General features: G+C 43.8%; 1 long non-coding RNA gene across 1 annotated transcript; it reads left to right on the top strand.

Annotated features, from left to right (window-relative positions):
* Nucleotides 1–16,869, top strand: LOC119716486 (uncharacterized). Its single transcript, XR_011808362.1, has 3 exons — nt 1–1,401; nt 4,931–10,041; nt 14,522–16,869. It is a non-coding gene; the product is annotated as an uncharacterized lncRNA (long non-coding RNA).
* Nucleotides 16,870–16,956: the final 87 nt, after the last annotated feature.

Here is a 16,956-nt window from a genome sequence, read left to right on the forward strand (position 1 = left end):
TCATTACATGAGAGCTGTGAAGTCCTGTGGGCTTCACAAAGCAATTGTGGTTCTTGTTTGCACCAGGGATGACAGCACACAGGCAGCAGGCGGGCAGGCTGCTGGCCAAGCAGACAGGACGAGGCTGTGATGAGTGAGGGGGAGGCAAAAAAATGGCTAAAAGAGGAACTGGGAAGGGGAATCTGCCCACAGGGAAACTTTTTTCAGCCAGCTATGTCACAGCACTCTCACTGCATGGCAGCAGCTGTGCTGACCACAGGCACTGCCCTGATGACTCGGGGTCCTCAGCACATGCAGTGGCTTCCCAGCACAGGCAGGCAGCAACGAGACTCTGCCAGGGGAAAGCACAGAGATGAAGACATCAGGACGCCAAAACAGATGGGAGACTGTGCACACAGCAAAGCTGTGGAGATCTGCCAGCCAGATGACAGTGGAGTGGTGGGAACTGAAGGCATCCTTCGGGGGTATCAGCTGGTGTGCATGATGTGCTGGCTCCAGCCACAGGCTTGATTCTCACCTGAAATTTTCTAGTAGTCATAGCTTTTGAAATGGATGGAAGTAACCCATGGCATTTTGGAAAAAATATGACAATATTTTCACGTTACTTGGAGAGATGTGGCTGGAAGTATGAATGATGTCTGAAACATCTGACCCTGAGCTGAAATAAGGAACAATTGAGACTTATGTACAAGCAGTTGAGCCTCAGGTACACAGACGTGTGAGAGACTCCTAGGTAAGGTGTCTGAGGAACAAGAATTATTTTCACGTGGGAAAGGAAGAGGTTGCATGAATCATGGTAAACTTCCAACTTAGATTTTACAGTAGTGAGGGTTGAGACAGTGGAGATACCATCTAGAAGTTGATAGAATTTGTTTTTGAAACGCATATCCGTGCAAATGTTATACTTTGGCCAAAAAAAAAAAAAAAAAGAAAAAAAAAAGTGACCAAAGACAGAATAAAGCACTCTGTTTAGCAAAACAGCTGCATGATGTGTTAAACCCAGTCTTGTGATGACAAGCCACATGAAATCTGTGCAGATAAGTCATCACCAGTGGCTAGTTTCCCCTGTGTCTCACTGACAAGGGGAGGGGAGGAGGAGTTTGTGTAATTAATAGGCAAGGGAAAAGTAGGGGGCATTTTTTAAAGTCATCCCTGGTTACTCTCAAGTGGGTATTGATTGAATGATATCAGATATGCTTTTATGTCCGTATTCCTCTGGTTAGAGGAATTTGGACATGATCCAAGCAGAAGTAGAGGAGCTGCTAGGTGGCCCAGTGGTAAAGCATCCCACCCACTGCAGCATCCTTAGCAGGGAGGAGGAGGTGAGACAGGGGGAGACCCTCTGCTGAGATGAGCCCCTGCACTGCCAGTGGGCGAAGAGAACAGACTTGTCCAGCCTGGGTGAGTACTTAAGGGTGGATTTTTTTAAGATTTTCACATGTGGTTTTAGATTAAGCCAGAATTAGGAGGACAAAAATGACTATCTGAAGGTTGGAAAAAATCACCTGTCATTTGTTCAGGAAACTCAGGTTATTCTGTGACTATGCAAGCGTGGTTTCTGGGTGTGGTGTGACTTATCTTTTCCTGTTTCTCACTGTTATTCAGTGAGATGATGTCTTTAAATTGCAGTTATTAACACTATGTGGTAAACATAATTTTGGTGACAAAATAAGTAATGTATGCAAGATCTCATTTTCCTCTCACTATTTGTTTGGTTAGGTAACTTATTTATAGAAGAAGGTGAGGTACAATATAAATACACACTGTCCTTTTCTTTATCAGCATTTCAGTAATATTGTATTGTGTCAGGCAACAGCTGTATGTTAAGGCTTTGACATTATATACAATGACATTGCAATGTTGTTTTGACTGAGGTAATTTTACAACGGTGAGCTGCAATCTTAGTTTTAAAAAAAAAAAAAAAGAAAACCAGCAAAACACTGCTTTCTCTTTCTTCATCCTGTTCATAGTTTTTCACGGAAAATCAGTTACAGTTTTTTTTTGTTTGTTTTGTTTTTTTTTTTTTGTAATTGCAGTTTCATTTAAATTACAAAGCCTGAAAATATTTGGCACACAGATGCTCTGGCTCACTGTTGTGAGCAAGGGTAAGCACAGTCTTGCACACCTGTCTGTCCCACGCGACCAGTGTGGTATAAATATGTTTATAAAGGCTTATATCTCTAACTCTCTGTAGAATCATTTTGAGAACGGATGGAATGGATGAACCAGAGTTTAAAGGCAAAAAGTTGTGTTCTTGTGGGTGAATGGGGTGGTGTCAGTGGTTAGAAACTTCTGCCTAGCTCACTCTTCACGCACAGCTTGGGCATGAGTGAGCAGCCTGGCTAGGCAGGACAGGCACTGCTGAGTTTCATGCTGGAAACATGCTTGCCTGGGGACTTTTTAAAACTTTTTCTTTCAAAATTCACAGGAAATGAGACAAAATCTAACAAATAAACAAGCAACAAAAAAACAAAACCCCAAGAGATTCTGCTAGGCTCTGTATGTGGAAGCAGCAAAGAGATTTCAAGAGGTTTTTCCACGCATCCTATAGACACTGGGCTGTATTTTAGGTCATGCTGGGGGAAGTCATGGAAGTTGAGCTGAGCCATGCATGGTTGCCATGTGGAGCTGCCCCTGTCCTCCAGCAGCAGGAGGTATATTAGCTTTGACCTGGTGCCAGTGTGTCCTGCTGCACTGGCTCCCAGGACACAGGGGCAGTGCTGGGGCTTGCTGGCATAGAGAGTACAGGAAAAGAAATGGGAATAAATCAGAAGATGGAAATAACTAATTAAATGCATGAAAAAGAAATACGTGATGAGCAGACTCATCCACTCCTGGCATTGTTCAAGAGTCCTTGGCTTGCTCTCTTGCCTTGCCCCATCTCCCCTACCCCACAGCAGGCCCAGCCCCAGCAGGTAACAAGGAGGGAAAATGGCTCCCCACAGAAACATCTCAGCCCTGGTGGCTGTGGTGGCCTCCTCTGTGGGCATGGCAGCGTAGGTTCCACAGGCAGCGTGGTGGGGAGGAACAAGTGTCACAAGACAGAGGGGAAGGCCATCTCCTGCCATGCTTTACCATAGCAGCTGTAGCTGTGCCACCAGGATAGTGCCTGCCAGCCAAACCCAGGAGTCAGCTTGTGTGGTTCTTCTTGGCAATTAATTCTTTTTAAAGAGGCAAATCTATAATCTCTTATAGTTATGAATAGGAAATGCCCTCTTTGCAAATGTCCGTGTAAAAGCACCATTTACACTCTTCTCAGGTGAAGTGTCCAGAGAGAAAATTTCCTCTTCCGACCTACCAGACCCAAACCATTTGGAGAAAAATAGTCCTGAGGTGTCCTCGGTCCTGGGAGTTGCAACCCGGAGGCACTGCAGCTGAGAAGGACAGGGAAATAGAATCATAGAATCGTTAAGGTTGGGAAAAAACTCTGAGATCATTTAATCTACGATCCACATACCACCAATATTGCCCTCTAAACCGTGTCCCCAAGTACCACATCCACCCTTTCCTTCAACACCCCCAGGTACGGTGATGCCACCACTTTCATGGGCAACCCGTCCCAATGCCTGACTGCTCTTTCTGAGAAGAAATGTCTCCTCATTTCCAAACTAAACCTCTCCTGCCACAACTTGAGGCCATTCCCTCTAGTCCTACCACTAGTTACCTGTGAGAAGAGGCCAACCCCCAGCTCCCAACACCTTTCTTTCAGGTAGCTGTAGAGAGCAATGAGGTGTCCCCTGAGCCTCCTCCTCTCCAGACTAAACAACCCCAGTTCTCTCAGTTGTTCCCCATCGGACTTGTGTTCCAGGCCCTGCACCAGCTTCATAGTCCTTCTCTGGACTCACTCGAGCACCTTGATGTCCTTCTTGTAGTGAGGGCCCCAAAGCTGAACACAGCACTCGAGGTGCGGCCTCACCAGAGCAGAGTACAGGGGGATGATCACCTCCCTGCTCCTGCAGCCAGGATGCTGTTGGCCTTATTGGCCACCTGGGCACACTGCTGGCTCATGTTCATCAACCAACACTTCCAGGTCCTTTTCCTCTGCACAGCTTTCCAGCCACCTTGCCCCAATCCTGTAGTGCTGTAGGGTTTTTGTGACCAAAGTGTAGGACCCAGCACTTAGCTATGTTGAACCTCACCCCATTGGCCTCTGCCCATCAATCCAACCTGTCCAGGTCCCTCTGCAGGACCTTCCTAACCTTCGGCAGATTGGCACTTCTCCCCAGTTTGGTGTCATTTGCAAACTTACTGAGGGTGCAGTCAATTCCCTCATCTAAATCGTCAATAAAGGTATTAAAAAGGATGAGCCCCAATACCGACCCCTGGGGAACACCACTGGTGACAGGTTGCCAGCTGGATTTCACTGCATTACCCACTACTCTCTGGGCCCGGCCATCCAGCCAGTTTTAACCCAGGAGCAGGCCCCTGACCGGAGCTGCAGCCCATGGAGAAGAGACCATGCATGAGCAGGGGGTCTGGGGGGAGCTGCTGCCTGTGCTACGGAGGCGTGTGGGAGCAGTGTTTGAAGAGTTGCTGCTTGTGGGCAGCCCCCCAGGCTCAGTTCAGGAAGGACGGCATCCATGGGAGGGACTCCATGGGGAGCAGGGGCAGGGAGTGGGGGAGATGAAGCATCAGGGACTGACTGCAGCCTCCATTCCCTGCTCCCCTGTGCTGCTCAGGGTGGGGGGGGGGGAGGATACAGAAGAGGGTGGGTGAGGGGAAGGAGTTCTTGTTTTGTTGTTTTGTTTTGTTTTTGTTTGTTTGTTTGTTTTTTAGTTTCTCATTGCTCTAGCTTGTTAGTAATAGGTAATAAATTTTATTAATCTCCCTATGTTGAGTCAGTTTCATCCATGATGATAATTGTTGTGATCTACCTGTCCTTATCTCAACCCTATTCCATCATATTTTCTCCCCCTTTCTCTCTGAGCAGGGGGAGTGAGTGGTTGTGGTGGAAGCTCAGCTGCCCAGCCGAGTAAAACCACCATGCCCTCCTGACTTCACCAAGAAGAGAGAACTCTACCATTTTGTGGTCGCTCTGCCCAAGACAGCTCCTGACCACCACATCTCTCACGAGTCCTTCTCTGTTTGTGAACAGGAAGTCTAGTGGGACACCCGCCTGGTAGGCTCACTTACCAGCTGTGTCAGGATGTCGTCTTCCATACACTCCAGGAACTTCCTAGACTGGTTCTTCTGGGCTGTATTGTATTGCCAGCATATGTCTAGGAAGCTGAAGTCTCCCATGAAAAAGAGTGCTGATGATAGCATGACTTCTGCCAGCTGTTTGTAGAATGTCTCGTCTGTCTCTTCATCCTGGTTTGGTGGTCTATAACTGACCCCCAGCAGGATGTCTGGCTTGTTGGTCTTACCCCGATCCTTACCGATAGGGGCTTGACTTTATCATTATGAGCCCTGAGCTCTACAACATCGAAACACCCTCTAATACAGAGAGCCATGCCAATGTCCCTCCTTCGTTGTCAGTCCCTTCTGAAGAGCTTGTAGCCATCCATTGCAGCACTCCACTTGTGGAAGTCATCCCACCATGTGTCAGTGATGGCAAGTAAGTCATAATTTGCTTGCCACACAAAGCTCCATCTCCTTCTGTTTGCTGCACATGCGTTTGTACTGGTGTAGATGACCTTCAGCTGAGCCATTCAAATATAATAGACAATGCTCTTGAGAAAAAGCGTTCACAGACTTCCCATGGATTATCTCTTTTTTGCTTATAGCCCTATGTAAATCTCATTACAAATACATGAATTGCTGTTTATAAAATTAATGCTTTCTTCCTGAAAGTTTTCAGTGACCCAATGGAGGAAGCCCATAACACATTTTTTCTCTCTTATTTAGCATAAGAAAATATTTGTTTTTTTCTTTTTTTTTTTTTTTTTCAACTGTGTTTGCAGTTTGTTTAGCCTTTGTACAACATAACAATTGAGTGGAACTACAAATGAAGGCCATCACATTTTTTAGGTTGAGTGTCTGAAGGATCATTTTCTCTGCTGTGCTGGAACAGCTCAGTAGCAAGAATATGGCAGTGGAGCTTGATGAATTGTGCAGACACGTAGGAGGCGGGAACTTTTTGCATTACCACATAATGCCAAAACCTGACGGTTGAACTGTAACCCAGTACACACTGTGTGTCATCCATTTGTTCATTTGACATCTGAGTTGCTTATAGCATGAACACTTCTCTCCCACATACAGGGATTGAAACTCCACAAAGCTGAGCACCAGATGGCAGAAGATACAGTGGTTTACATATTTTGGATAGAGGGTAGGTAAAAAAAGATTGCCTGGCAACCTTTTGCTAAGCAAAACTTTGCTAAGGGTTTGACTTTGTTTATTTTTCATGGGGTTTAGATTGGTACACAGACACTACAAAAAGTTAATGACATTGAAGAGTTTTTTATACTGTAGGTCATTTTGTGCATGTGTAATGTGATTAGATCTTTTACAATATAATTCCACTTTACAAAAAGAGAACACAAACATGTAGAAGGATGAACTTAGGAACACTTTGGATATCTTCTCTAGCCAAATTACACTCACACTGAGGGAAAATCAAAGGTTAGCAAAGCTAAAGGCAATAAAGAAATTTTTATCATCAAATTAATCTCAGCAGCAGTAAATATCTCCTCTGGAGATAAACAATTCTATAAACATACAGGGAAAAAGTGTTCAGTAAACATCCTGGTTCTGTATTTAATGTTCCCCTTAAATTATTAATGCAATGGAAAATACTGTTCTTGTGTGATATAAGTAAATAACATCATTTCTTCTTGAAGGCAACTTACACCCACAAATCCTACAACAGTTGTTTGAAGAAGAACGAAAATAGCTCATGTCATTTTACGTTAATTAATAGAATAAAACACCTTTTTTATTACAAAAAAAAAAAAGATTCCATGAATAGCTGACAGTAGTTACTAAAATGGTTGATAAAAGTGATTATATAGACTTTTGTGAGGTATTTGATTCAATATTATACAACGTTCTGATAGAAAAAATATAGCAATTCTCACTGCCAGAAACAGCACACACATTAAACTGAGAACTGACACCCTGGCAAAATTAATAGATTGGCAATAAGAAATCTTTAGCACATGACTTATCTAGTGATTTTCTGCAGAGATCAGTGCCAGATTTTATTTAATTCAACAGTTTCATCTGTGGCCAGGAAGAAAATATTAAGTCATTGCTGATAAAAAAAAAAAAAGAGAAAGATTGGTAAACTGGTAAAAATGGAGCAGACGGAAGAGTCTGTAAAACAGACAGTGTAAGATAGTTGGGTTAGCAAACTAGATGCACTGAAACAAATGCATTTTAATACAGACAAATATAAAAGGGGTTTTATATCCTGAAAACAACAAAGAGGGTAGGGGGGCGCAATGGGCAAATATCTCAATATGTGTTCACTGTTTGTTGCAGGGGTAAAAAGAAATTATGCAGTTCTTGTATGTATAAGTAAGCTAGGAAAAGAGGTGTTTTTGCCCCTGTATTTCTCATTGCTTAGCCTTTTTTTTTCCATTTTAATAACTTTTTACTGGTACTTCCCACTTTTCACTGAGATCGGAATTTTATCTTTATTAGGAACATTTTCCACTGCAAAAAGGGTGTTTATTCATTGATTATGGCAATAAATCACTGCAGAAAATAGATAACAGCTAGCTAGAGAGAAGATGAACTTCTCACTTCACTTCCTTGTTCATGCCACAATGGTTTATTCTCATCTCCCTTGATAACTTTGAAAACCTCAGAGTAAACAAATTGGTCATCTATTTCCCCCTCAGTTTATAACATTAATCATTGTATAAGCTGGATACAAATTCCCTGGTACATCTTGATCTTTATGATTCAAAGAAGCTAAACATGATGATCTGCAGCCAACTGAGTGAGGCGTGCAGAGAATTGTGGCCCAGTACTTTTTCATGTAGTTTGACAACATTTCAGATCTTTTGCTCAGTTAACAGGAGAAATTGATGATGGAGCCAGGTAGTCCTTTGATGCAATTCCACCTACTGCAAAGGAAAATCTTCTTTTCCTGAATGCATTATTAATGCAAGCACGGCATATATTGTCCTTGGTAACAATGCCAAGTATCTTGCAGTTAACACTTACTCCAAACAGCCCTTCTCTGATATTACTGCACTCTGATTTTCTACACTGGGATCACAACACACCTGAGCTGGAAATTATTTAGGAATTCAAATACACTTCTGTAACACTGGTAAGCTAACTGTGTAAATGGTAAACAGAGCAGGCTTATGATTTAGCTGATTGCTTAGTGTAGAGACACGTATCTTGTTCTACATGTTCATTTTGGGCAAGTTTCATCTTGGTTCCTCTATATCCCATGGAGTACCTGAAAGAAAACAAGATAAAGTTAGTTCAGAAAAATTCTAGAATCTCTAAAGTTGGGACTCGTCTGATCCCAAAATTACATTGTTGGTGGGGAGCGAGTACATCATCAATACAGATAGAAATATTAAGTATAATAATTTAAGTATTGGATCTGTCACCTCAGGATCATATTATAATCATTAATGAGTATAATCTCATAACTATTGAGGTGAGTTAGGTGAGTGTTAGTTCTTCTTTCTTAGTTTCTTGCAGAACAAACAGATACATGGAAGATGTGAGAGGTTACTTCCCCCAGCTATGTGAGGCATTTAAATGCCTAACAGCTGGCATCAGGAGGCATAAATTGCCATACATTATAATGATTTCTGTGGTTTGCCCATCATCAAAATCTGAGTAGTCAGTAAGCTACAAAGTAAAAGGTAATCTGTGCATTGCCCTGATTTTCTAACTTTCTTCAAGACGAAACATCACCTTAGAAATGGTGTGTGGGATACATCTCATCAAATGTGTCACCTTTACAGTGTAAACATCTACATCTGAACTAGTCATCAGAATGCTACTTATAGTCAAGGGAGAGAAGGACAAGCAAGCTGAATTCCACCCTGGGTGTCTGCACCACAAAAGCAGAATGCCAGAGTGCGGCTTACACCAGCTGTGGTCATCCACTTACCCTTGCCTCTCATATTTGCTATCCTGAGATTCACCGGAAAAAATTACAAAGAGTATCCAGGGGATTTCCACGCAGTCCCTGATGCTATCTTTAGAGTGCTCTAATGCAGTTTCAGAATAAAGAACTTGTTTGTACTTTTTCTTGTGTCTACTTGTCTCTGCTTCACCCAGCTCAAAGCAAGAGAGTTTATAGATTAAACACTTACTGGTTCCACAAAGTTATCAGCTCCTGTTTTTGCTGTCCTCTCTGATGTCCTGCAATTATTTCCAAGTTATTATAGGCTTTGATGGATTAATTTTATATACAGATGATATTTTCCTCATTGTGGTGTTAAAACAGACTTATTTGACCTTTTATAAATTAGCATGTATTTTCAAATAGCTTGTTTCTTTTAAACTCTGCAAAAAATAAGTCATGATCAATATGATTTAGTTACACCTCCCCTAGCACTGAAATACTTAGTTGAAATACCCTGAAACACAACATGAAGAGCAGGCCAATAAAAAGAGGTTGGGAACAATTACTCTGCTGACAGCTATGCAACAGATGTTACTATTACAGGCTGAAACTTCAATGTAGAGAATAAAAGAAAAAAAAAAAAAGAAAAAAGAAAAAAGAAAAAAGAGAGAGAGATGAAACCTACCTATATTTTCTTTATTTGGTGGGGCTTGATGAGAGCTTAATTCAAAATTTTTTCCAAATAGGAGGCGTTGATAACTCAAAAAATTTAAACACTGTGAAATATAGAAGGTAAGCCCTTTGCAGAACTTGGCCAGACTTCTGCATTTCTACAGATGTAGCCATCTGCAAGATGAAGAAGACAAGCACAAAGAGGAGCATTAGGGGCTGGACGTTTTCAACAAGCTGCACTTGGGATCCTCAACTTTGCCAAAGACCACGGAGCAGAGGAATGTGTTCCCCCCAGAAACTGACCCAGGAGCACCCTGCTCCACTCTGAGGGTGGGGGAACAGCGAGACAGAAGCCATCAGAGGACAGAGGGAAACCACAGGTACCTTGGGGAGTTGAAGCTGGAAACACTGTGCCACCTACAGCACGTGTAGACACTTCTATAAATGCATGCATAGCTGTGCAGTGGAAAGTATCATGAAGCTCTGCACAATAAAGATCAGCTTGTTCTTGGTCACAGCTGCTGGTGGGTTACTATTCTGGGAGAGGAAAGCCAGCTTGGATGAAAGAACGTGTGACAGTGAGGTAACTCAACGTGCGGGGTGGTGCGGCTGTTGTAGCCGAATTATAATGTGCAGACACATGGAAAACTAAAGCCCCGAGGAGAACTGAATGCACAGTGTAGCCCGGTGTGGATGTCTGATTTAGCGCCCATGCAGGGAAGAGGAGCAAAGCTCAAAGTCTGAAGTAATGGCAAACCGAACTGAAAGTTGGTTAATTCAATAGCGAAACTCCAATAATCCGAAATTCTGCCTTAATTGGTCTTCCCTGCTGAGTGCCTAAAAGAAAGAGTGAGAGGAGGAAAATTCTGGTGATGAATACATTAAGTTTGACATTCACGTAGACTGGGGTACGGCTGAGCCTGATGGGCCTGAGCAACCTGCCTGCTCTGAGTAATGCATTTTGAACTTACACGGTGCTCACTACTGCTATGACTCAAATGCACAGGAGTGCTGGCAAGCACCGGAGGCTTTCCTGCCTCCAAGGACCCAGCCCAGCACCAGCCTTAGCAGAGAGCAGCTCTGCCAGGGGTCACCATTCATTGCTCTATCACCACCACCCAAACTTCCCTTTTTTAAAAAAAGTCTCTGGAAACGATGACTTTTTTTCTTTTAGGCAAATGTAGGCTGGTCTAGACATGCACGTGATCATGAAAAAGCCATGTAACAACATCTCTTTCTGCTAGGCTGTGCATTAATAATACATAAAAAAAAAAAAAAAATGTGATCTCCACCCTCAAGGAGAAATTAGTTTTGTCCTCATTGCAGGTAGTACGTTGCAGGCTGAATAAGCTGTAACCTATCACACTGAAATATCAGTCTGACTACTTCCCTTGCTCTTTAAGTGGCTGTGCATTAAGGATCACAGAAAAGGCTGAGATGCTTTATTCCCATTAAACTGCAACAAGTAACCAGTGCAAGATGTGCCAATATTTAAAAGAGGATTTAACAATAAGGTGTGCTTAGATCGGCATATCTTTGTGGCACGTGGGTTGCAACAGCAGCAATTTAATATATATTTATTTATTTATTACTCCAGAACATGTAAAAGGAAGTAAGAGACTATTTTTATAAATAGCCTGGCTAAATTCCCATCCTACTAATCCTACAGAATATCTGGAGTAGAGTTGGAGTAAAGTCAGTCCAATTCTCAAAGGTTTACACCAGTATAAACGTTATCAGAGGTGGAAGTAAAATGTTTTCCAGGCATCACTTCAGTGCTCTTCACACTCTTCTGTTATGAATGTCAGACGAGAGGAAATGAAATGACTCCTGCAGTCATTACCTTTAGCAAGTGGGAATTCTGACTGTGTGATCTCAGGCTACATAACACTTAATGTCATGGACAAATTTGGTCCCACAGTAATCAGCAGTGCACCTCAGGGTGATAGAAACATTTGTTTAAAAGTGCAAAACACTGCATAGCTGCCTTTCTTGGAGCACATCCCCAGCTCACTAGCTTTGCTCTACATTGTAAATGAGAAGGGAATTTTGACCCCTTCTTGTGACATTGTGGCTTATTAATGTTTTTAAAAAGCCACAGTGGCTTTTTAATTTTTTAAAAAAATTTAGTAGCCACTGTTTTGGGAATTGGACTAACTCACAACGTGTGCTCAATATTAGATCATATGAATCCCTTGAAATGAAGCCATAATGACAGAACAAAACCTAAGCCCCCTTCCTCCCCCCCCATGGTAATTCACCAGGGGAAATCTGACTTCCTGCCCAACACGTATGTGTACTAGGGCTTAACCAAAAAAAAAAAAGGGGGGGAGGGGGTGTTGGGGGGAGAAGAAAAAAAACCCGAATCAATAACAAAAAGAATCATTGCTGTCAGAGGTCAGGGGGTGGTGGGAGGGGGGAGAGATTACATACATGGTATTTGGTTTAGTGAGGCTGAGGCTGGAGGAGGGGGTAGTCTGGATAACATGCCGTAGGCTGTCTTTCAATATTAGACACAGGGAGTTTTTGAAAATTAACATTAGTACAAAAAGAAGTCATCATAAAACTCCCAGGCAAAATTACCTGCTCTTATTTCAGGTTTCTGTTTGACAAACATTAAAGACTTTTTTTTTTTTTTTTTTTTTTTTTTTTAATTTATATATATAAAGGATTTTTTTTTTTTTTAGTGATCATTTATCTCGACAACTCGAGATGCCACCACACCGGGTTCACCAGGTTGCCTGCAGAGCGCTCAGTGGGACAGGGCTGTGTCAGCCCTTTGCCAGGGGTCCTGTGCTGCTGGCAGGCCGAGGAGGATGGTGATGGAGGGCTGACACAGCTCCTGGTGGCAGTCAGTGGCCATAGGGCCACCTGAGGAGGACTGCCTGGCCCAGATCGGCTCAGCTTAGCCTGTTTTGACTCAGCTTGGCCTGGTGTGGCTTGACCTGGCTGGGTTCGGCCTCTCCACTCATGCAGGAGCAAGGCAGGCCTGTGAGGTACTAGAGTGTTTCTCTCAACATAACAGCCAGATGAATAACCCCTGTGAGAGCACTCTTCTCCAAAATATCCATGGGTGGCCAAGGAAAGGAGAGTTAACGAAGTAGCATCTCAGTTAAGACACTTCCAAGCATTTTGTCTTTCCTCATGTGCAGCTAGCACCGCCCTTCTGAAGCAGGGAAGGGCTCGTGCCACCAGTATTTGTCACCGGTGTGGTAGAAAGCATTAGTGCAGGGCTTACTGAACAAACTTAGGTTAGCTTGTTAAATATGGGCGGCTGAGAAACTGAGCACCTGGATGTAAAGACACCTGTACCACTAACTGCTCATTTTAAGGGGCCTCACCGTTTTGATATAAACTGAAATGGTAACTGCTCAGTGTTGTGGTTTTCTATTTTGGTGCTGTACATGTTACGCTGTTGTGTCCTGCTCAGGTATGCTGGATAAGATTATGCAATTGCTGCTCCCACATAGCTCTCACCTAGACAAAACTTGCACCGTGCTAAACTATGTGTTTTACGAAAACTGAATGCATTTTTACTTTTTTTCAATAAAGTAGACTACTTCCGTTACATAGAAACATAAAAGCCCCTGCTGTGCCTGTTTGGAAGAGGCGCTTTGAGGCAAACATCCCAATCCCAGGTGAGAAGGACAATTTAGTGTATCCAGAGAGCTTGTATCTCACTCTGGGGTCTTTTTGCTGTGTGTATCCTAATCACTGAACTGCCTTCTCTCTTATTCCTGTCACTGTCAGCGTAAAGGCCATAGTTCCCAGTTATGGGTGATTTAACTGACTTTCAGTGCAATAAAAGTTGCCAAACTACAGCTCCAGATAAAGTCGCTTATATTTAGCTGACGAGCCATGCAGCTGCATTTGCATCAATAACATAGGGTAAATTCTAATTAACCAGGTGATGCATAAGACCTGGAAATTGTTGCAAATGATTAATTTTAGGTACCAAGACATATCAGTTTCACAGTGATCCAAAATCTAAAACCTTTGGAAACTACTACTACAGGAAACATATGCAGATGTGTATCCATTTCTGCTGAGCACCTGCCATTTCTTGCTCCCAGCAGAAATGACAGCAATTCCCAAAAATCAAAGAGTCTCCTTTAAGCAAAGCATTTCCAATTTACAGTCAAAGCATCTGAACAAAACCAAATCTTAGCGACACTGACCCAAGCTATGGGTGCTGTGCCATGGCAGCCTCAGATCACTTCAACCCACTGGTCCGTGCCCCTGTGAGCCAGCATGATGCCTATGCCAGGGGCCTTCCCAAAGCAGTTTGGATATAGCCACCCTCCCTCCACCGGTAGGAGACTTCAGTGTCAGCTTTGTGGCCTGAAAAGGGCCTCAGCTGGCCTCTCACTCTTCAGGTCCCCAGGCTGATGGCTATGTCACCGCTACACTATTTCTGCTCCAAAGGGTGTAGGACTAGGCCCAGGTTTTGTGAAAAAAAAAAAAAAAGTGTTGTTTCTTTTTTTAATTGTTTTGTTTTGTTTTGTGTTTTCCTCTTTGAAGTAACTTCAGACACTTCCAAGGAACGGGGTGGTATAGATTAGGACGGTCTGCAGCATGTGCAGGAACACCAGGATGAGACAGCTGGCAAAAGAGTAACCACTTGTGACTCCATCAGGCACATAAAAAGCAGATATGAGGCCACTCCTACATTTACAGTAACTCAATTAATGTTTTTCATTTCCATTTATTACATTCCTAATTGCTCCACGCCGCCTGTGGGTCAGCTGGCAGCTGTACACTAAGCTGTACACGAACTTGCATGGCAAGCAACTCCTGACAGGCTAATCGAATAACACGTCCTGACTTCAATAACCAGAACTGTTCTCTTCTGCTCTGCAGCCTGGACTGGACTCTGTACAGGATGGAGATGAATCCAACCAAGAGCAGGAGGAAAGGATGGGTGCTTGGCTCGCAGGCTGTCAATATGATGTCTTAAGCTTCTGTGTGAAGGTGGAGCATCACAGCTGGCACCGAGAGTGAAGCAACAGGACCTCTCTGTTGTTGCTTTACCTGAAAAGCCCACCATGCTAGGTCCTGCCTGGGGCTCCTGGAACACACCAAGTTAGAGATCTAAGAGTGTAAATGTTTCCTCTAACTGACGACATGTTATTTAGTGCTCCCATCCCTGCCCATATGGATAGTACTTTATGGCAAAACAAAGACTTGCCCAGCAGAGCACTGAAGCGTCAGAAGATAAATGTATAAAAATTTAGTAACTGCTTTCTCCCATGTCATGTTACGTATTAATACAGATGTTATATCTCTAAGAAGTCTAGAAACATAGGTAATATTCAGATCCCAGTCAGGAAGAATTACTGAAAACATCTAAAAGTATCCTTTCCATAAACAAAATGAATATGTAAGCACATCTGGCACAGCAATCCTTTACTGCACCATGTTATAAAGTACTCCAGAGCAATGAAAGTAGTTAAGCCAATTGTTTTATATTAGTTTTAGCTTTATGCTCAGAAAACCATCTATGAAAGATTTGCATCTCAGCAAAGAGACTTCTATAAGTGGTCACAAAAAAGGGAGAATCCAAATAAAAGTTCTCTCTTGCAGAACAGGAAGGAAAAAAATACTTGAACTTGAGGAGGTGTCTGGCTGGGCAGACAGCAGAAAGCATCAGAGGACCAAAATCCCCTAAGGCCATTAGGGAAATACCAGAGTATTAAAAAAAAAAAAAGAAGGCACCATTAGCTTTAATGTTCCCACACAAGTCAGTCACAAGAGACAGGCTGGGTGCTCATTTACATACAAGCTTCAGAATGAGACAAGCCTCATGTGACTTCAAAGTTATGAGTAATGGGCCCAGAAAGCAGCAGAAAAAAACAGTGGGATTAGGGACATTTCAGCTGAAACCCTTCCCCCGTGTAGAAGTGGCAGCAAGTGGAGCTAACCTACCTCCCCCTCCCCACTGCTGCCTCCCCTGAGGGTGTTGCGATGGAGGCCTTGCCTCTCCAGGTAGCAGGGGCTGTCAGCTGCCCTCATCTTGGTGAGCCTCGTTGCAGGCATCCCTGCCAGGATTTGCTTGCTCTTTCAGCACCAAGGTTTCTGCCTGGTGTGGGAGTTCGGTGAATTGGGCAGACATGAGTTGTTAAGAAAGGGGAAGGAAGGAATGGATAAACAGAGTCACAATCTGAAAAACAGGAATACGCTCTGAAGATTGGGTTGGTAAGTCCAACACGCTCTGCTCTGGGGAAGCATTCTACTTCTAGCTTGTCTGGTCTGAAAGGATGGGATGCTCTAGTTCAGAGGGAGGGGGGAAAACTGCAAAACAGCAGTGTGTATGAAGGTGGACAGGAACCCAGGAACATGGGCTAAAGAGCTGCAGGAATTACAAGCACTGGCTGACCCATCACAAAAGCACTCAGGAATGTAACATCTGTGTGGTTTCAACTGGGAAGGCACTGAAGCTTGTGCAAAGTGTGCTCCTGAACAAACAAAGTGTGACAGGGTTAACCAGAACAGAGAGCAACTGACCAGGAGGGGGGGAAGCAGCCAGGGTCACCTCTTAGGAAAGGGGCTCCTGTCCTGACCCCACCAGGAGGCTTTCAGGCACATCTCATTTTTCTTTCAGGCCATGGGCAACATGTAGAAGTCACGGTGGTGTAACAGCATTGCCTGTCCAGAGAGAGGTCTGAAAAATCCTCATGCCATGCTGAGGGAGAGTTACAACCCAGAAAGCCCCTGGCAGGGTGGCTGGGTTCAGACAAGTTGGTGACAAGAAAACCCCACTTTCAAGTACCATTCAGCCAAGCAGTTAGCTTTTCAGGAGCGATTGAGCAAGCCAGATGCCAAGACCAGAAGGCAAAGGGCTTCCCTGCTGCTCATGGTGAGAGAAGGGGCCAGGACTGGCCTGGGCCTCTGCCCCTGCATGCGTGGGGGTCACTCGTGGCCATCACTACCACCCAAGGTGACACGCAGTCAATGTCAGCTGGGAACCCATGGCATAACTGGTGGATGAATGAAGAAAGGAAGTCAAGTCAGTCTGGCTTAGCATCCCTCACAGCCTGCTCCGGCCCCATCCTTACCCTGCCACACTCCGCTCTGGGTACAGGAGACTGAGCACCCACCCCCAGAAGCCAAGTCCTGATGCACACTGACTGCACGGGTGTCCCACAATTTACCAACAGCTCTTCCTGAGAGGACACTGAAGCTAGGAGACAGTACGTGGAGACACACAGCAAGTCATCACCTCAAAGTGCTTGGCTACACAACCTGAACCAGGGTGCATCAGTGATGTGATGAATGGTGGTCCTGGACAGAAATCC

Source organism: Anas platyrhynchos, chromosome 3 (assembly GCF_047663525.1).
Source record: "Anas platyrhynchos isolate ZD024472 breed Pekin duck chromosome 3, IASCAAS_PekinDuck_T2T, whole genome shotgun sequence".
NCBI classification, from domain to species: domain Eukaryota; kingdom Metazoa; phylum Chordata; class Aves; order Anseriformes; family Anatidae; genus Anas; species Anas platyrhynchos.